This window comes from Filicampus tigris, chromosome 8, assembly GCF_054856515.1.
Source record: "Filicampus tigris isolate MCC_2025a chromosome 8, RoL_Ftig_1.0, whole genome shotgun sequence".
NCBI classification, from domain to species: Eukaryota; Metazoa; Chordata; class Actinopteri; order Syngnathiformes; family Syngnathidae; genus Filicampus; species Filicampus tigris.
In genome coordinates, this window is record NC_141224.1 from 8227940 (window position 1) to 8243851 (window position 15912).

At 40.3% G+C, this 15912-nt stretch overlaps 1 protein-coding gene across 1 annotated transcript in view; it reads right to left on the bottom strand.

Moving 5' to 3' along the window:
- The window catches only part of rftn1b (raftlin, lipid raft linker 1b), a 77786-nt gene extending 66171 nt beyond the window's left edge, over nt 1-11615 (bottom strand). Inside the window, exons 1-3 of the mRNA XM_086038852.1 lie at nt 11337-11615; nt 9808-9923; nt 9525-9710 (exon numbers count right to left, since the gene is read on the bottom strand). The gene's annotated coding sequence lies outside the window, so the exon portion shown is untranslated. The remainder of the gene's footprint in view (nt 1-9524; nt 9711-9807; nt 9924-11336) is intronic.
- Between the last annotated feature and the right edge of the window lie 4297 nt (nt 11616-15912).

Sequence of the window (15912 nt, forward strand, 5' to 3'; positions counted from 1 at the left end):
GGCAGTGGATTTAGTCCCCAAAAGAAAGTCAACATCCAAAATATGAAAGTATTTCGGCTGTAAAAAGGAAGATTCAGAACAACAAAACATCCTTTGCCAACAGTGCCTCGCCGTTGTTGCTGCAATCGCCGTCACAAGCCCCTGTATGAGCAGTTCAAACTAAGAAGTGGGACCCGAGGTGAAACTTCATCTACTCGAAAAACAATTACAGACGCCTTCGCCAGTATAACTCCTCATGATAATAAGTCCAAACAGCACCGGCAAATCACGGATGCAATGTTTTGCAGACCGTTTTAGTTATTGTTATATTTTTATGAACAACTCAGGGGAATAATGCACATGCTCTTTAAGTTTTAATATTTTTTGTTCTAATTTGTTTACAACTTTGTGCAGTTTCGCAAAGTTTTTCTTATCTTAATCTTATATTTTTGAAAACAACTCAGGTGCTAGTACACCTGCTTTTCAATTTTTTAATATGTTATCATTTAGTTTGAAGGTGTTTATAACCCTACTGCTGCTTTAGAGTTTTTTTATTTTGTCCTATTTTTTTAAATGACTCAAGGGTCTAGTGCACCTGCTCTTTTTATTTTGTTGTTTAAAATATGTTTAATATTTTGCTGCTGTTTACGTTGAAGTGTGAAATACAATGTTAAATAATCTATTATGTTACAGCGACATGACCGCTGTGATCCCTTTTATACACAGCAATCATCATTCACAGATGAACCCCCTTAGTCTGGATGAAACGATATTATATGAATACAATGATGTCACGGTGAGTTAACCAAATAATTCCCAAACAAATCTATTCAAGTCATCTGGTGAAAATTCTATTTTTAACATCGCAATATACATCGCAACCCCCCCCCAAAAAATCTCAATGTCATTTTTGTTTTTGCCAACATCGTGCAGTCCTAGCAGACGCTTTGTAATACGTTTCCCTTTGATAGTGTAAGTATTGTTAAACTTTTGAAGCGAGCAAGCTCATTAATTTTAATATCAGGTTCAAAGACATGAAGGAAAAACCCATGAATAGAGAAAGCACATTAAAACAACATTAACATAGCGCAGTTACGACTGCACCCCAACTAGCTGTCGTCAAATTCTGCAACACAATCAGTGTGACTGCTATACCGATAGTAATACGGAGCAGTGTCTGAAAGGTAGACAAGCGTAAAGCATTAAAAACGTGTAGGAAATGTAACATTCGCACCGTAAGTTTCAAAGGCAGAAGAAATAAGGAAGTACAGGCGGGATAAGCCTCTTTAAATAAATAAATAAATAAAGGGGGGGGGGGGGGGTAAATACGGTTGATTTTCCACGCCTTTGCTCTTCCTTGTTCCCATCAGAGACCAAATGAAATGCAAACTAGCATGAAGGAGGAGAAGGGGGTAAAGTCGCAGCGTATCCCAAACACCAAACCGCTGCTTCATGTAATGAATGACTAAACAAACATACAGGGGAATTGAAAAAATATATATACTTTGGATGTTTGGCTGGATTATCAAATGGATGGATGGATGGATGAAGGAATACTGGCTGAAAGCATTATTGCAGGTATGAATGAATGAAAATAAAGGAATAGCTAGATGACAGGATCATTTATAGATGTATGATGGATGGCTGAATTGGATGGATTGATGCTAGATGAATACAGTAGATGGATTATTGTATGGATGAATTATGGACAGATTGAGGAATGATGGATGGATTACTGCACGGATGAGTCACGGATGTATACATGGATGGATAAATTGATGAACAGATGGGTGATGGATGAATAACAATAGATTGCAGATGGATAGACTACTGCATGGATGGATAAACAAATGGACAGTGATGATGCAAAGACGGCTGGATGAGACCATCTAAAAACAACATTATGGTTTTACCCCTCCTAAATTGATTAAAACACACTAAAGTGACAAAACAAAACACGTTGAAGTGCTCCTTAGCGGTTGCTCTCACTCTCTTGCCATCAAAAAACGGGAGGCGATCATTCGACATCAGTTTGATTAAACAAAAAGAAGAATCTCACTTGCACAGTTTTTCAGAGAGGCGTCTTGCTGTGTATTAGTCTGTTTCAATTTGAAATTAAATGTTAAACGGATTTATGAAATAAAAGTGGATTAACAGCAGTATTTTTACATACCAAAATATTCAACCCGACAGTATAGTGTTTTTCTTCGAAGGTCCACTAGCACAATGCTAACATATAAAGTGAAATGTCATAGACTGACTAATTGAAATGAGCATAAACGTCACAGTAAAAGAAAAAGAAAAAACCTTCAAACAACTGCTATTTTAACACAAACAGAGCAGCAACACATATAAACAGAGCATTTAACAATAATTGCAGGAAAAAATTTGTTGCACTCTGAAGGAAGGCCTTATCCTTTTGGAGAGCCTTCTCTGCCTCGTTCTCTATTTGTTAATTGCGCCGCATGTCTTCCAGTAGACGTCAGTGCTGCTCTGCATATTGTGGCACAACGTACTACTACACTGAAGGAGCGCAACTAAATTCAGACTTGCCTTTATGCTGTAAAACCCATAAAAAATGATCACTTCAAAATCTGTAATGGACATAGGATTCACCGTACAGAATATGCTTTTCACAGCCCTCCGAGGGAAAGAACAACTACGATTTGGCCGCGAAGAATATTTGTTCTCAATAACATAGAGGGGATGATGGATTATTGCATGCATAACTGAATAAATGCTAAATGGATGACAGCAGATGCTTGGCCTTTTCGTCTTTTCTCTTCCAAATCAAGTGTGGGTCTATTTAGGGAACGCGGTCACATGGTTTTGCCCGGACACAATGAAAAGACAGGACAGGAAGTGCGGGGGCTTGATGATTGTGGGCTTGGGGGTTTGGGCTGCAGGAAGTGTGCACTGTTGGCGGGTGGTAGCGGGACAAAAAGAGGAAATGAGCAGACGGCGGCTTCGCTAATGAGGTGAGCAGCGAGAATGGGGAAAGGTGAAACTCAATCAAGGGAGAAAACGGGGCACGCGGGACTGAGGAGCGTGAAATGAAGACGCGGCGGAACAGCGAAACAAAAGGAGTCAGGGGAGAAGATGCCGTCGATTCATTCGTGAACGTCGGCGCACTTCAGAGTCATACGGGTAAACAGGAAGTCTTGTGGCTAGCAAAAAGCACGACGAGATTGACTGTACTCGTGACTCAACTCGCAACGACTCGCAAAAAGCGACGATATGTAATCTTCGTAGTCTGGCACCGAGGAGTTAATGTGTGCAACGCAAGTTTTGGTTTCAGCGGTGTACTCATGAACAATTAATCGCATTCAAACCGGCATCGCGACGTAGCAGAATGCAATTTTAAAATCGTAAAGGCTGCAATAAGAGGAAAAAAAAATCGTCATTTCGGTCAGTAGGTAGGCTTTTTGTTATATACATATTCGCTTGACGCCGATTGTCGCCAATTCACATTAAACCCCTTCCGCTTTGGTAAAATTCTGTGACGTTGTCGTAGTTAAAAGACTGCAAGCCGAAGTGTTTCGTAAGTTAACAATGCTAATTGAAGTAAATAACTAACTGTCTTCCTTATAAATACATGGTTCGTTTGCCTTTATTTTAGCATAAAGCCCAAAGCGTTTAAGTTCAACAAATCTGATATTGTTTATTGTAATACTGATTAAATTATTAGTTAAATTTGTGACCAAACACATGGGAAGAAGACCTGGAGAAATTTGCATATTAAATTGCAATCGCAATATCGGAGGGGTAAAAAATTACAATTCGTATATTTCAAAATATTGAAAACATCACCACATTGACGCAATCCATGAAGGAAGAGTGGAAGATGATGAAGATGAAGGACCTGGTAAACATCAACGTCTGACATTTGCCACCAATTTCAGGTGGCGAGCAAGCGGCAAAATGCAGACCCCGGCCAAAACCTGCCGCCGCCTCCATGCCATCTCAAGGCCCAGACACATACACGCACACACATATACACAGACAGATGAAGGCAGCTATCGCCATGGGAACGAGCCCCTCGCCGACTGTCGGCTTCTCAAAAGAATAATAGGCAGCAATCTCTCTCAGCCTCTCTCCCTTCTTTCATCGTCACTTTCTCTCTTTCTCCAGGACCACCACCTTCTCCTCTTCCCTCCTCTTCCTCTCCGCTTCCCAGCTCCTCTCGCAAGCCTTGGGCAGTCATGAGTTTGATTTTCACCGCATAATCCGTCCACGCCGGGATTTGTCAACGCAAAAAAAAAAAAAAAACAACCACCATCTCAGCCATACGGTTGCAAACAGCCCGCAGCACGTCGACTATCTGAAAGCTTGCAAACATGAAGGGATTCAAAGTTGTGTTTGGAGAGGAAGATATAAGAAAAAAAATGACAGTCATAGATGCATGGTCATCATTTTCTAAATGAAAACCTATCAAATCTGAGATACAATAGCAATGTTTGCCACAAATGTGGTAAAATTGCGAAACACTTGGATGGAGGTATTTTACTGATCTATGGAATCTTCTTGGCTCGATCGTATTAGTGAATTACAATGCTGCCTTGATATATGAGTTTAATTCATTCCAGGACCACGCTTGTAACTGAAAACACTCAAGTTCATGTTGTAATGTAAAGGCAAAAATCAATGCTTATACAATTACTCCATTTATCAATGGGATAATTTTAAAAAAAAGTTGAATATTCAATTCCAACTATATTTGATGGCTGCAGCCCTAAATTTGAGTGAATCGTATCACATTATAATTGGAATGAATCGTTTTGTGTTGCAATTAGGCTCTTAGGATCAGCATTTTGAAGCCAATCAGTTAAAAAAAATAAAAAATTAACCGCTAACCGATTACCGATCCGACCAGAAGCTGGACCCATCTATCCAATCTTTTAAATAACTTGTTTATTTACTGTACAAGCGACCCACCGCTATTGGTAGGGGATTGGCCCGGCCCACAAATTGCCCAAATTTGCATATGACTGACACCCATTGAAATGCATTGAGAAAAAATCATAAGTAAAACCTAAAAAAAAAAGTCCACAAAACGCTGATAAACATTCAACACAACGGAAATGGGAGGGGGGCAAAATGTAATTAGATCATATCAAATCATACTTGGAGCGAATCGTATCAGATTGTGTCCCATTGTGAAGGAGTAGATCTTATTGTATCGTAATTGAAGTGAATCGTATCATAACTGGAGTTAATGATGAATGATATTGTATCATAATAGGAATAAATCTTATCACAATTGTATTGGTGATGATGCTATCACATCAATTTGAGTGAATTAAATTGCATCTAGACTAGCCATAAATGGTATCATGTATTTCACATTATTGGCAGTTTATCAACATTCGTATCGTATCGGCCCCCAGTACTGGCGTGGCTTCTCAAAGATGGAGAAAGTTACATATAAAGTTGCTCCAACCGGGCTCCTTAATTCATAAAAATATCATAATAAACTCGCCTGTAGCTGAAGTTGTTAGATCCTTTGACGTTTATCGACGCGTGCGCATTACACAATCAATAAGCGCTGCAATTTTCCTACGCGGTCATTATAAGACAAGTAAGTGATCCTTGCATGACTATAACGACTATACCATACAGGCACATGTTAGCTCGTCGACAGTGATGATACATCTCAAAGACGGATGCTTTGCTGGGAGGAAGGGGAAAATAATGAAAACTGAGACCTCACAGAACAGCTTTTTTTTGCAGCAGCAGCAGCAGCAGCAGCACCAGCAGGAGGGGAAAAAATGCAATGGAGATGGCACTGCTCGAGATGAAAACGGCAGCACTTATCTGGAGACCGGTCGCTCAGCGTCTTGTCTGACTGGTCACGTGGTCCAAAACAAAACAGACAGTTTAACACCAGTGGAACGGAGGAGTCATACAGTTTGAATCCACAGGGGGTTAAATAACGGGAAGTAAGGCTACGCTGACACCTGTGTCAACAATAATCACGTGGGCTTTAAAATTAGGGTTCGAGGTAGCAGTCCACAGCATTTCGACCAAAGATTGGGGTTTCAAAACAAGATTAGGGTTTCAAATTACGGTTTGAAGACAAGTTTAGTGTTTCAAATAAGGGTTTCAATTAAATTAGTGTTTCAGATTAGCAATGGGATAAGGTTTCAAATTGAGATTTGAAGACAGGGTGTACAGTTTCAAACTAGAGTTCCAATTGCGGTTTGAAGTCAAGGGTAGCGTTCCAAACAAGGGTTAGGGTTTCAAATTAGGGTTTCAAACAAGAGTTGGGTTTTCAAAATAGTGTTTGCTGGGGTGTAACAAAAAACAATTCTAATCAGAGAATCGGTTATTGTTTTTAAAGCTCTGAGTGCATAAAATCGAACCAAATTGAATTGTTCCACTTTGCATGCATGGTCTTCTTTTGGCCACAATAAATTAGCCCATTTCAAAATGAAGACTATTGTCGAGAATAGTTGCTGCTGTGGGAATATAACGTCCCTCCAAAAGTTGCTAGTTTTGTGTTTACATTGGTGCGCTTTGAAAGCTCCTCAACTCCTCCTCGTTTGTCTTTTAGTGAGGAGAAACCATTTGAGTCAGCAGTCAATTTACCTTAATGACATCCAACAGCCCACACGGGAGTGACAACACACACAAACATCAAGTCATTAAAGCAGACAATGACACACAGCGGTAAACAGCCAATCAAAGGAAGTGTCCACGTTGTGAAAGTACGCCCCAACGTCCACTTGTACCCACGTCACCGTCCGTGTTAAAGTTGTTTTCAAAGCAGAAGGCGCGCCTCCCCAGGGGGCGCCACTGCGCTGTGAGTGTAAACGTGCTTAGCGAGCAACTTAGCTATGCACGTGGTGCAATTGTGAATGCTGGAGAGTTGCTGTGGGAATTTATATATATATATATATATATATATATATATGAGCAGTCCAGATAACGGATGAATATATCATAACATTTATTTATTGCACGGACCAGTCTTTAAACAACATTCTCTGCTGTGGTCCAACGTTAAACATTATTAACTGTCATACAAGTGTAACAAAATAAATGTGTTTAACCTTCTGTTATCTTAACCAGCTCTGCTGAGACTGCTCCTTTAGGATTAAGTACTATCATGGAAAATCCAAAGAAGAAACAAAGTGCACTTGCAGGCTTACGCCTTTGACGCTAGCTGAAGTCAGGTTTCAGGCGATGTCACGCCTGACTGGGGACGCAAACATCTGGAGCGCAGAGCGCGGAAGAAGGAAAGGAAGGAAAACAAAACTTTATGCGTTTCGTAAGCATTAGTGCGGCCATTCGTTCAACTTTGACCTCTTTCCTGGAGCTCGGTGGCATGGCTGCAATGTGACGCAACGCCAATCACTTCCACATTTACAACGGTGCGTGTATGTGTGTGTACATGCTCACTGTGTGTGTGTGTGTGTGTGTGTGTGTGTGTGTGTGTGTGTGTGTGTGTGTGTGTGTACCAACAGTGCAAAGTTAACTCCACGGGCCACCAGCTGGAACTAATTATCTGCACTCTCACTCTCACACAAACACGCGCACACACGCATGCAGAGACACAAACACACACACGCCTTTTCCTCTCTCATGCCCCCTTACTTCCTTCTCACTGACATCCCTCAGCTTGTTTTCCCATTTAACCCGGGATCACGCACAGTAACTCACGTTGCGAAAGTATAATGTATAATGTCAGGACAACACTGTGATTACGCAATACGGTGAGCCCCACCTAGTCACCATTCGCAAGTTTATCTATTTTTGTACTTTGTATATATGCCAGTGAGTGTTGTTATATTGTCTGTTATGTGTTAGCATTAAGCTAGCACAACGTTCTGTGGTTGTTTTAAGTACACAAAGTGTACGTTTTTTTGTTTTAAGCGTACTTTGACAGTAAACTTCAACTGGGAGTGGAATTAAACAGCTTGAAGCCAAACTGTTGCTTGTTGTAAAGTGAGTTGAGTTCACTCCTCATACAGTGCTCATTCATCTCTTGAATTTTTGTAATTTCGTCAAAACAAGAAATTGTCCGAACAACGGCTCGTATCTCGGGAAACTTCGATGGTTTTGTTTGTCATTCTGTAGAATATTCCATTCTATTCTATTCTATTTTGCCCTATATAGTGAGTTGGCCATTTTGTAGTGTCGTTTGTACAAGTTGTATTCTTTGAACTGATTTCCTTGAGTCGATTATACTGCTCTGCATAATTTAACGAAGTTGAAGTTGACTAATCGCTAATCTGGTTTTTCGCATCTCTTCTTTCAATCGTCCAATTTACAGATTCTTTCAATCGTCCAATTTACAGAGGATTCTCCGGTCTCTCATTTGATGCTGTCGTTGTAATATACTATAACATTATGCGGCGAAGCAAAAATGTTTTCAATCAGGGACAATGTGTCGAATGTTTTGAATTTTCAATGATCATTCATTTTAAAAACCCACTATGCATTTCAACAATATGCAAAAAAAATATGCTCTATCACGTAAACGTAATTATTTTTATATAATCGTAGGTGAAGTCATCTCTAATTATATTACATAGGCGCGCCTCCCCTAGAGGAGGCTGCCATGTTTCGCTGTGATCTTTGTGCTACAGATACTCGCAGGAGCCAAACTTAGCGAATGTAGTTCCTCAGCATTATGACTACTGCATGTGTAACAAATGAAATGCATTTACTTCATGACTTGAGGGAATACTAGAAGTTGTTTGTGATGACATTTTTCTTGCCCCTCTGCTGAAGAAAATGTTGGTAGGCTTGTGACGTGTGGTTTCTCAGTGGCAGCGTAGTGCGTGTGCTTCAAAATGTACGCGCTTCCATCTTAGGTCATTGCATTCTTTTAATTGACCACTAGATGGCACTGAATGCTACACATTGTCCTTTTAAGAGCAATATACTGTAAGATAAGTTTGAAACGATATTGTTTGTGGGTCATACTTCGTCGTATATGTAATGTTTCAGATATTAATATAGGCAGCTTTAAACTGTTTAGGTTGGGCATACGTTTGGGAATTATATTTGTACGTCTTAATTCACTGTATTATTGTCATATTTAGTATGATATAATGGCGATACCACAACAAAACAAAGTAAAAAAAAAAAAAAACATGGAAACTATATAAAAAGTTTTTTTAATTTACTTTGCTTTCATTTTGTGTTGCAAAACACATGGTGACATTGACAGTTACACATTCAAGGACTAGGAAAAACGACCATTGGCTGCTCCACTATCGATCATGACCATCACGCACCGAAGTAGGCCTACTGTACGTGCGTGCGTGCGTGTGTTCACGGGCGTCATAATTGGCCGATCCAGGTGAAACCGACACGCGTGATTGGCACTCCTGGGAAAGTCCGGTAAAGTCACGTGACGTCGGCAAGCGCGCGCGTACGTGTGCCAAACTTGTCCGCGCGTGTCACGGCCAACAAACGAAACGATCAACTTTGCGGGCCGGAAACGCAAAACGCACTCAACATTGCGTTTATTTCATCTTTGAGCATATCGTATGTTAGGTGGAAATGTATGCTGATAAGCGCTCGAGCGAACTTACCTCTCGCTGTGGATCAAAGTAGAGTGAGCGCGAGCGTCACGCGGAGCGAAGCATCCCACGCGTGGACGAAGGTTGGCCGTGTTAAGGCGGTGTCGGTTCCGAGCTCTCCTCCGTGGTCGAACACGGTCCTCTCAAAGCGGGTCGAAGACACTCCAAGTCCCCGCTTGGTGCGCGCGGATGTTTTGCCTGCTCAGGGAAACCACATCCTGTCACATTATTCACCACCTCCTCCTCCTTCTTATTCTTCTTCCCCCCCTCCGTGCGTGTGTGTGCGCTCACTCGCCTCTGACTGCGTGTGCGTGCGCGTTCACGTGATCGTCTGGATGCGAGTGTTGTGACCCGGCAGCCTCGAGTCTACGTCTGCCGTGCAGCTTCCACTCGACTGGCTGAAGAATCCATCTGAGGAGACGCGAGGGGAGGGGGCGGGATGGAACGTAGAGGAGGGGGGAAATACTAGAGTTGAAGGGGCCTGCATGATTTTTGGGGATGGACTCAAGACAAACCTCAAATGGGACTTCAACATGAACATGCAGTATTTGGGGAGGGATGTCAAACTCATGTTTGGCACGGGCCGCTTTGTATTTACGGCTTCCCTCATAGCTGGGCCGTAATGACTGTGAAACCAAATAATGTTTAATGGGAATACAAATTAATGGATTATTAGTTTGGAAATCGGCAGTCAGTGATGATTGTTCATCCATCCATCCATCCATTATCCAAGCCGCGGGCGTGCTGGAGCCTGTCCCAGCTGTCTTCGGGCAGTTGGCGGGGTACACCCCGAAATGGTAGCCAGCCAATCGCAGGGCACACAGAGACAAACACACTCACAATCACATCCATTATCTATACCGCTTATCCTCACAGGGGTCGCGGGCGTGCTGGAGCCTATCCCAGCTGTCTTCGGGCAGTAGGCGGGGGACACCCTGAATTGGTTGCCAGCCAATTGCAGGGCACACAGAGACAAACAAACATCCACACTCACAATCACACCTAGGTGTAATTTAGAGTGTCCAATTAACCTACCGTGCATGTTTTGGGGATGTGGGAGGAAAACGGAGTACCCGGAGAAAACCCACGCAGGTACGGGGAGAACATGCGAACTCCACACAGGAAAGCCGGGGCCGGATTCGAACTCACGACCTCTGCACTGTGAGGTGGATGTGCTAACCAGTCGTGTCGTGCATCATTTACTCAATTTTATTTCATCAAGTGGTTGCACGAAATAAAGTCATCTGAATCCTGATTTTTTTTAAGCAGACTATCCATCAACTTTAAACATGTATCTGGATACAGATCCTTTTATTTTGTGCAACAACTTGACAAAATAAAATCAGTGTCACGCTTATTACAATTGCATTGATTAAACACAGTTATGTCTTATAAATCCAAATTAGGATTTCAAAATACGGTTGTAGCCAGGAGGGTTGTAAACCACTGTAAAAAAAATTATTTGTATTTTTTTTTTTTTTTTTTGCGCTAAAAGTCTTTGAAGTTACAACCACTTCAAAATATAAAGTATTGACACTTGGCAACAATCTTAGCACAAGGCAAGCAAGTTGTTGGCTCCAAAACAATTTGCTGAGTTGTTTGTCCTCATATCTTTAAGTTGGTGGTACAATACAAGAGACAGCAGTTCTGTAAACTCTTGTTTCTTTGTTGTGAATTGCAGGAAAGCCTATTTTCAAGACAGCAACGCTTACAATGTTGACTTGAATTGACTTGAATCAAAGTTTGTTGCCTTGAAATTGAGTTCACCCAACTTTGTTTTTGTAGTGAACCCTTCATTCCTGTCATTTTTGTTTTGTTCCTCACCATCAGTGTTTCCCACTTTCATCCTTCCATCGTTGCTTCCATATTTTTTCATACTCTTCTTGTTTTCTTTCTGGTTAACTTTAACAACGCACTGATTAACTTTGTACAAATGTGTTTTCCACTACAACAGAAACTTCATTAGGTACACATTCTAATGAGATACAGTACCAGAGCTGTCGCAAAGATCCTTCCATTACAACAAGGTAAATCTTACTTTATCTTGATTTACTGAAGGTGGGAGTAATTTATTATCGATTCTAGTTTGAGTTAAAGCAGTCTCTCCATTTCCTGTAGTGAACAGGAAACAGGTGTGTCGCTGTAACAGCACATATGTTTGTAGCTAGACGGCAGTACCCCCTAGTGTACAATGTGAGAAAAACAGCCACCTAGAAACGTCGCCTTTTCACGCCAAAATCAAATACAAAACCCGACTTTAGTCATATTTCCTCGTCACCTAGTTGTAGTTTGTTAGAAAAAAAAATCAAAATACGCCAATATTACTTTATCTACATAATTCAGTGGATAGTTGTTTTTTTCCACTCTACTTAACTGTTTAGCTACATGTGGCGGTAGAGAGTAACTGGCTCCCAATTCCAGCAGCGTCTATGTAAAGTCGAATTTCCTAACCTGTGAAGTAGTAAAGTCAGTTTTATTTACATAGTGACAATTCCCAGCGCAAGTTATCTCAAGGCACTTTAAAAAGGAAGTCAACCCATTTTACTTTACAATAATATATTCTATGCACCTCCAGTCTGAACACAGCATTCTGCGTCCTTCAAAGGCCAAATTTGTCTGCCACATGATGCCACTTCCGGTGCAACTTGACCACATACTGGTGTTCGAATTAATGTAGCCTTCGAATCTAGCCTTCAAATCTGACCTTCAATTCCATGGAGACGGGCCCTGAGGGAAGGCTGCTTCTGAGTACACTGTCCAAATTTTCCAAGGTTTATGCAGTCTATGGAAGCTGCATGAGGAGGAGCCTTCGAAATATCCAGCCTGCGAAGGCTCCTTGAGGACACAGCCTGGGAATTTGGACACAGCTACAATCAAACGTATTTGATAAAAGTCTTTCAGTCTTTACGGTGATGTGACACAGCCATAGATGAGCTCAAACCAAAACGGAAACAATACCAAGAGCAGCAGGGACGAAGGGGAAACACTGGCGAAAACGCAACTCCGCATGATGGGGAAAATTTGCATTGTGGGAAAAGGTGCCTTAAGAATTTAGTTGTAGTCTTGTAAACACTGACTCTTCAAAATTCACAATCTTCGAAATGTAAAATCTCAGTCTGAGACTAGGCTGTGGAAAACAGGTGTGAGATGATAGATTTCCAAGGGTCATTTACAAATCTTCTCAAAGTCTTCTGATGCACAGGTAGCTTTACACATAAAAGAAAACTAACTTTGAACTTCAGGGATTGTTTTTAAGAGTAAAGGAAGAAAACTCAAACAGAGCCAAGACTGAGTGTGGGGCGCAAATCCTCAACACATTTACAGTGGCACCACTGACTGCACTCCAGGTGCACTCAACCTGTGGGCTACTGAATGATGTTATACATTTTACACATATTTCACCATGTTATACAACATACATGACTTGGGAGGACGTTCTCACTTCATAATGTCGTCAAGAATTTCTTTCCCAGTCTCCACACACTGCATGTGTTTGACAAATCATCTATGGAATGAAAAATTGTATCAAGTAAAAATACAAAACATATAGAATAGTTTTATCTATTGTTACAATTACATTTAAAGAAGCACATTTTAATCTGTAGTTGTGACACCTTTTGATGCATAAAGACCCAAAGGGTGAATTAGGATTGTTTGCCACTCTATTGCCTTGGCAAGACAGCAGTAATTAAGAATAGATACACCACTTTCAAAACTCAAATACATATATTGCCAGTAGCACTATTGAAAAATTGCCCCCCCCCCCTTATTATTTAAGGTGCCCATCCCTGAAGTCCTTATAAATAAAAGATGAACATTTAGTTACCTTCCTAAGATACTTGTACTTTTGCTGCCAGACAATACAATAAGAAAAAAGCCTTTGTACATGGACACATACTATAGCTAGAGTGGAGCATGTCAAGCTGTGTGAATTAGGCCCTCCCCCTACGAACAAAAGATACGTGAAATTTCCTTTTTTTTTTTTTTTTCCACGCACACATTATTTTCAGCTTGCTCGCTTGGTGCATTAGGCTGCCAGTTTCCATGCAACTGCTGATGATTACTTGAAGGCTGCTATTACTTCCAATATCTTGGCTCTTAGCTCATGTGCGCTACTTTCTTTCTCATTAAAAGCCACTCTGGAAGGGGTTGAAATCACCCCATCCGAATCTTGTACTGTCCTCTATTAGTGTGCCATACTGCAAGATTAGGTATTGATCTGATACTAAGTACAGTGAACCCCAGCTATATTGCAGTTCAACACGCTGGGCAGCACTGGGGTCTACCATAAAAGGTACAGTGTAGTTAGGAGCAAGAAGAACGGGCAGAGAAGGTTCACAACTAACCAACTCTGTTTCCGCAGAGGAGAGTGAATATATGCCTGTGAGTATTTTTATAAGCTCTGTTTGTATGCATTCCTGTGCCTTGTGTGTTTAAGTAGCAGTTTCTTGAAAGTTTATAATTACCGTAACACCTATGCTAATTACCATTATCCCGTCTATGGTGTTTAACATCACGTTAGCATTCATTAGCAAACACTACCGATGCCAATACTGACACATTTGAAAAATTACCCCAAGCATTCAAACCTTGCTCTGTCTCGTTGAGGTGAGCCATAATGCAAGATTTGATATCAATATGATACCAAGTAAATTTTAAGCCTGTATTGCTAACACCGATAGACTATAGTAATACAGTACAGTACTTTTAAATAATCTGTACTTTTTAACATTGAAACCTTGTAGTTTCTCTTTGTGGCACTGCAAGATTTAGAATCAATCCGATACAATATAAATTACAAAGCCAGTGTCGCTGATATTGATTCCTATGCCTTTTAATAATGAAGGTGGATGGATCATGTTGCTTAATTTGAAAGAATGGTTGTGACCTTAAAGTGATTTTGTGGCACTGTTAATCAGTTAAAACCGATGACAGAATTTGGGGAAAGTTTTAAAGGTAAATGGGAAATACCTCTTTTGGTATTTGCGATGCAACCCTGCAGCGAGTATGGAAAACTTGTGAATAATTGAAGCCCCTCTTAAAAAGGTTTATAAGCGCCCATAGATCTCACAAATTGGTCGAAAAGCACTGCACAAAGCTCCTCACTTCACTTCAACATAGTTCCTTGGTACCAAGATGCCACAAAGCAAATACGTAATATTACATGTACTGTACCGGTAAATTGAACATTGCGCAAAAACAGGTAATAGGGAACTTTTTCAGCAAATGATGGAGGATTGGTTAGACCAAAAAACAAAACAAAAAAAGAATCCAAGAATAAGGGAATTTTCGAGGATTTTTTATTCCGTGGGGGACAAAAAAATGAAGAATTCAGTGAATGAATCTTTTGAATAAATATCTTTAATGAACTGATTATAAAGAACACTCAAAAGAATTCTTGTACCCATCATATAATGCGTGTTTAGTTAAGAAAGTAGAGCTCTCTAATATTGTACATTGTAAAAATATATAGCAATAAAATAATTAAATAGAATGTTAATAATTAAACAGTGTGTGCACAATTTTGACTAATTCATAGCAGCTCTTTCCTACACTCGTTCTTTGTAGAAAAGAATAAATATCTATGATGAGTATTATGCCATTTTTGTCTACATGTGTTGCTTCACAATATAAATGTAAACTTATAATCTTGGTGAGGAAATCAACACAAGTTACATTAAAACAGCAACAAGACAATATTTGAAAACACTCACACACAGAAAGAACAAACAGTCAAGATGATTATTGTGCCTCAAGAGATTACAAAAGCTGCCCTAGCACAAAGCTTCGTTTTCACATTGTCAGCTTGTTAAAATGAAAAAAGAAAAAGGTGACGCGAGCGACTGCTCTCAACATTTCAATAGATGAGATGAGAAATATGGATTATTCCCACAGATGTGGATTATTCCCACCCGGTCTCGTTTGTTTACATTTTAATGGGGATGGATGCTAGGCAGCTGTGTTTAAAATGATGACTCATCGTGTTTGGTACACCTGCAAACTACCGCTTTATCATCATCATCATCATCATCATCGCAATGGAACATCCAAATGGAACACTTCAGAAAGTGATACAATTTGGTGTTACATTAAAAAATTCAAACTATCATAGTGGGTGATGTCAGCATGAGACTTTAGATCAGTGAGATCTAAATCAAGCACGGGCATATAGTTTATAGTTTTATTCGTCCTATACACATTTAAACTCGTTGAAAAACACTCAAACTTATTAAAACACACATTTTTAGTTTCTTATTCCTTAGCGCCTGTCATCACAACTCACTCGCAGTCCTCAAAATAAGACGCACAGCATTCTTGCTTCAGGCTGTTTGTCACTCCCCCGCTGCAGGTTCCTTTAAAACTAACAACAAAACAGAATTAAACATTGTATATTCAAATA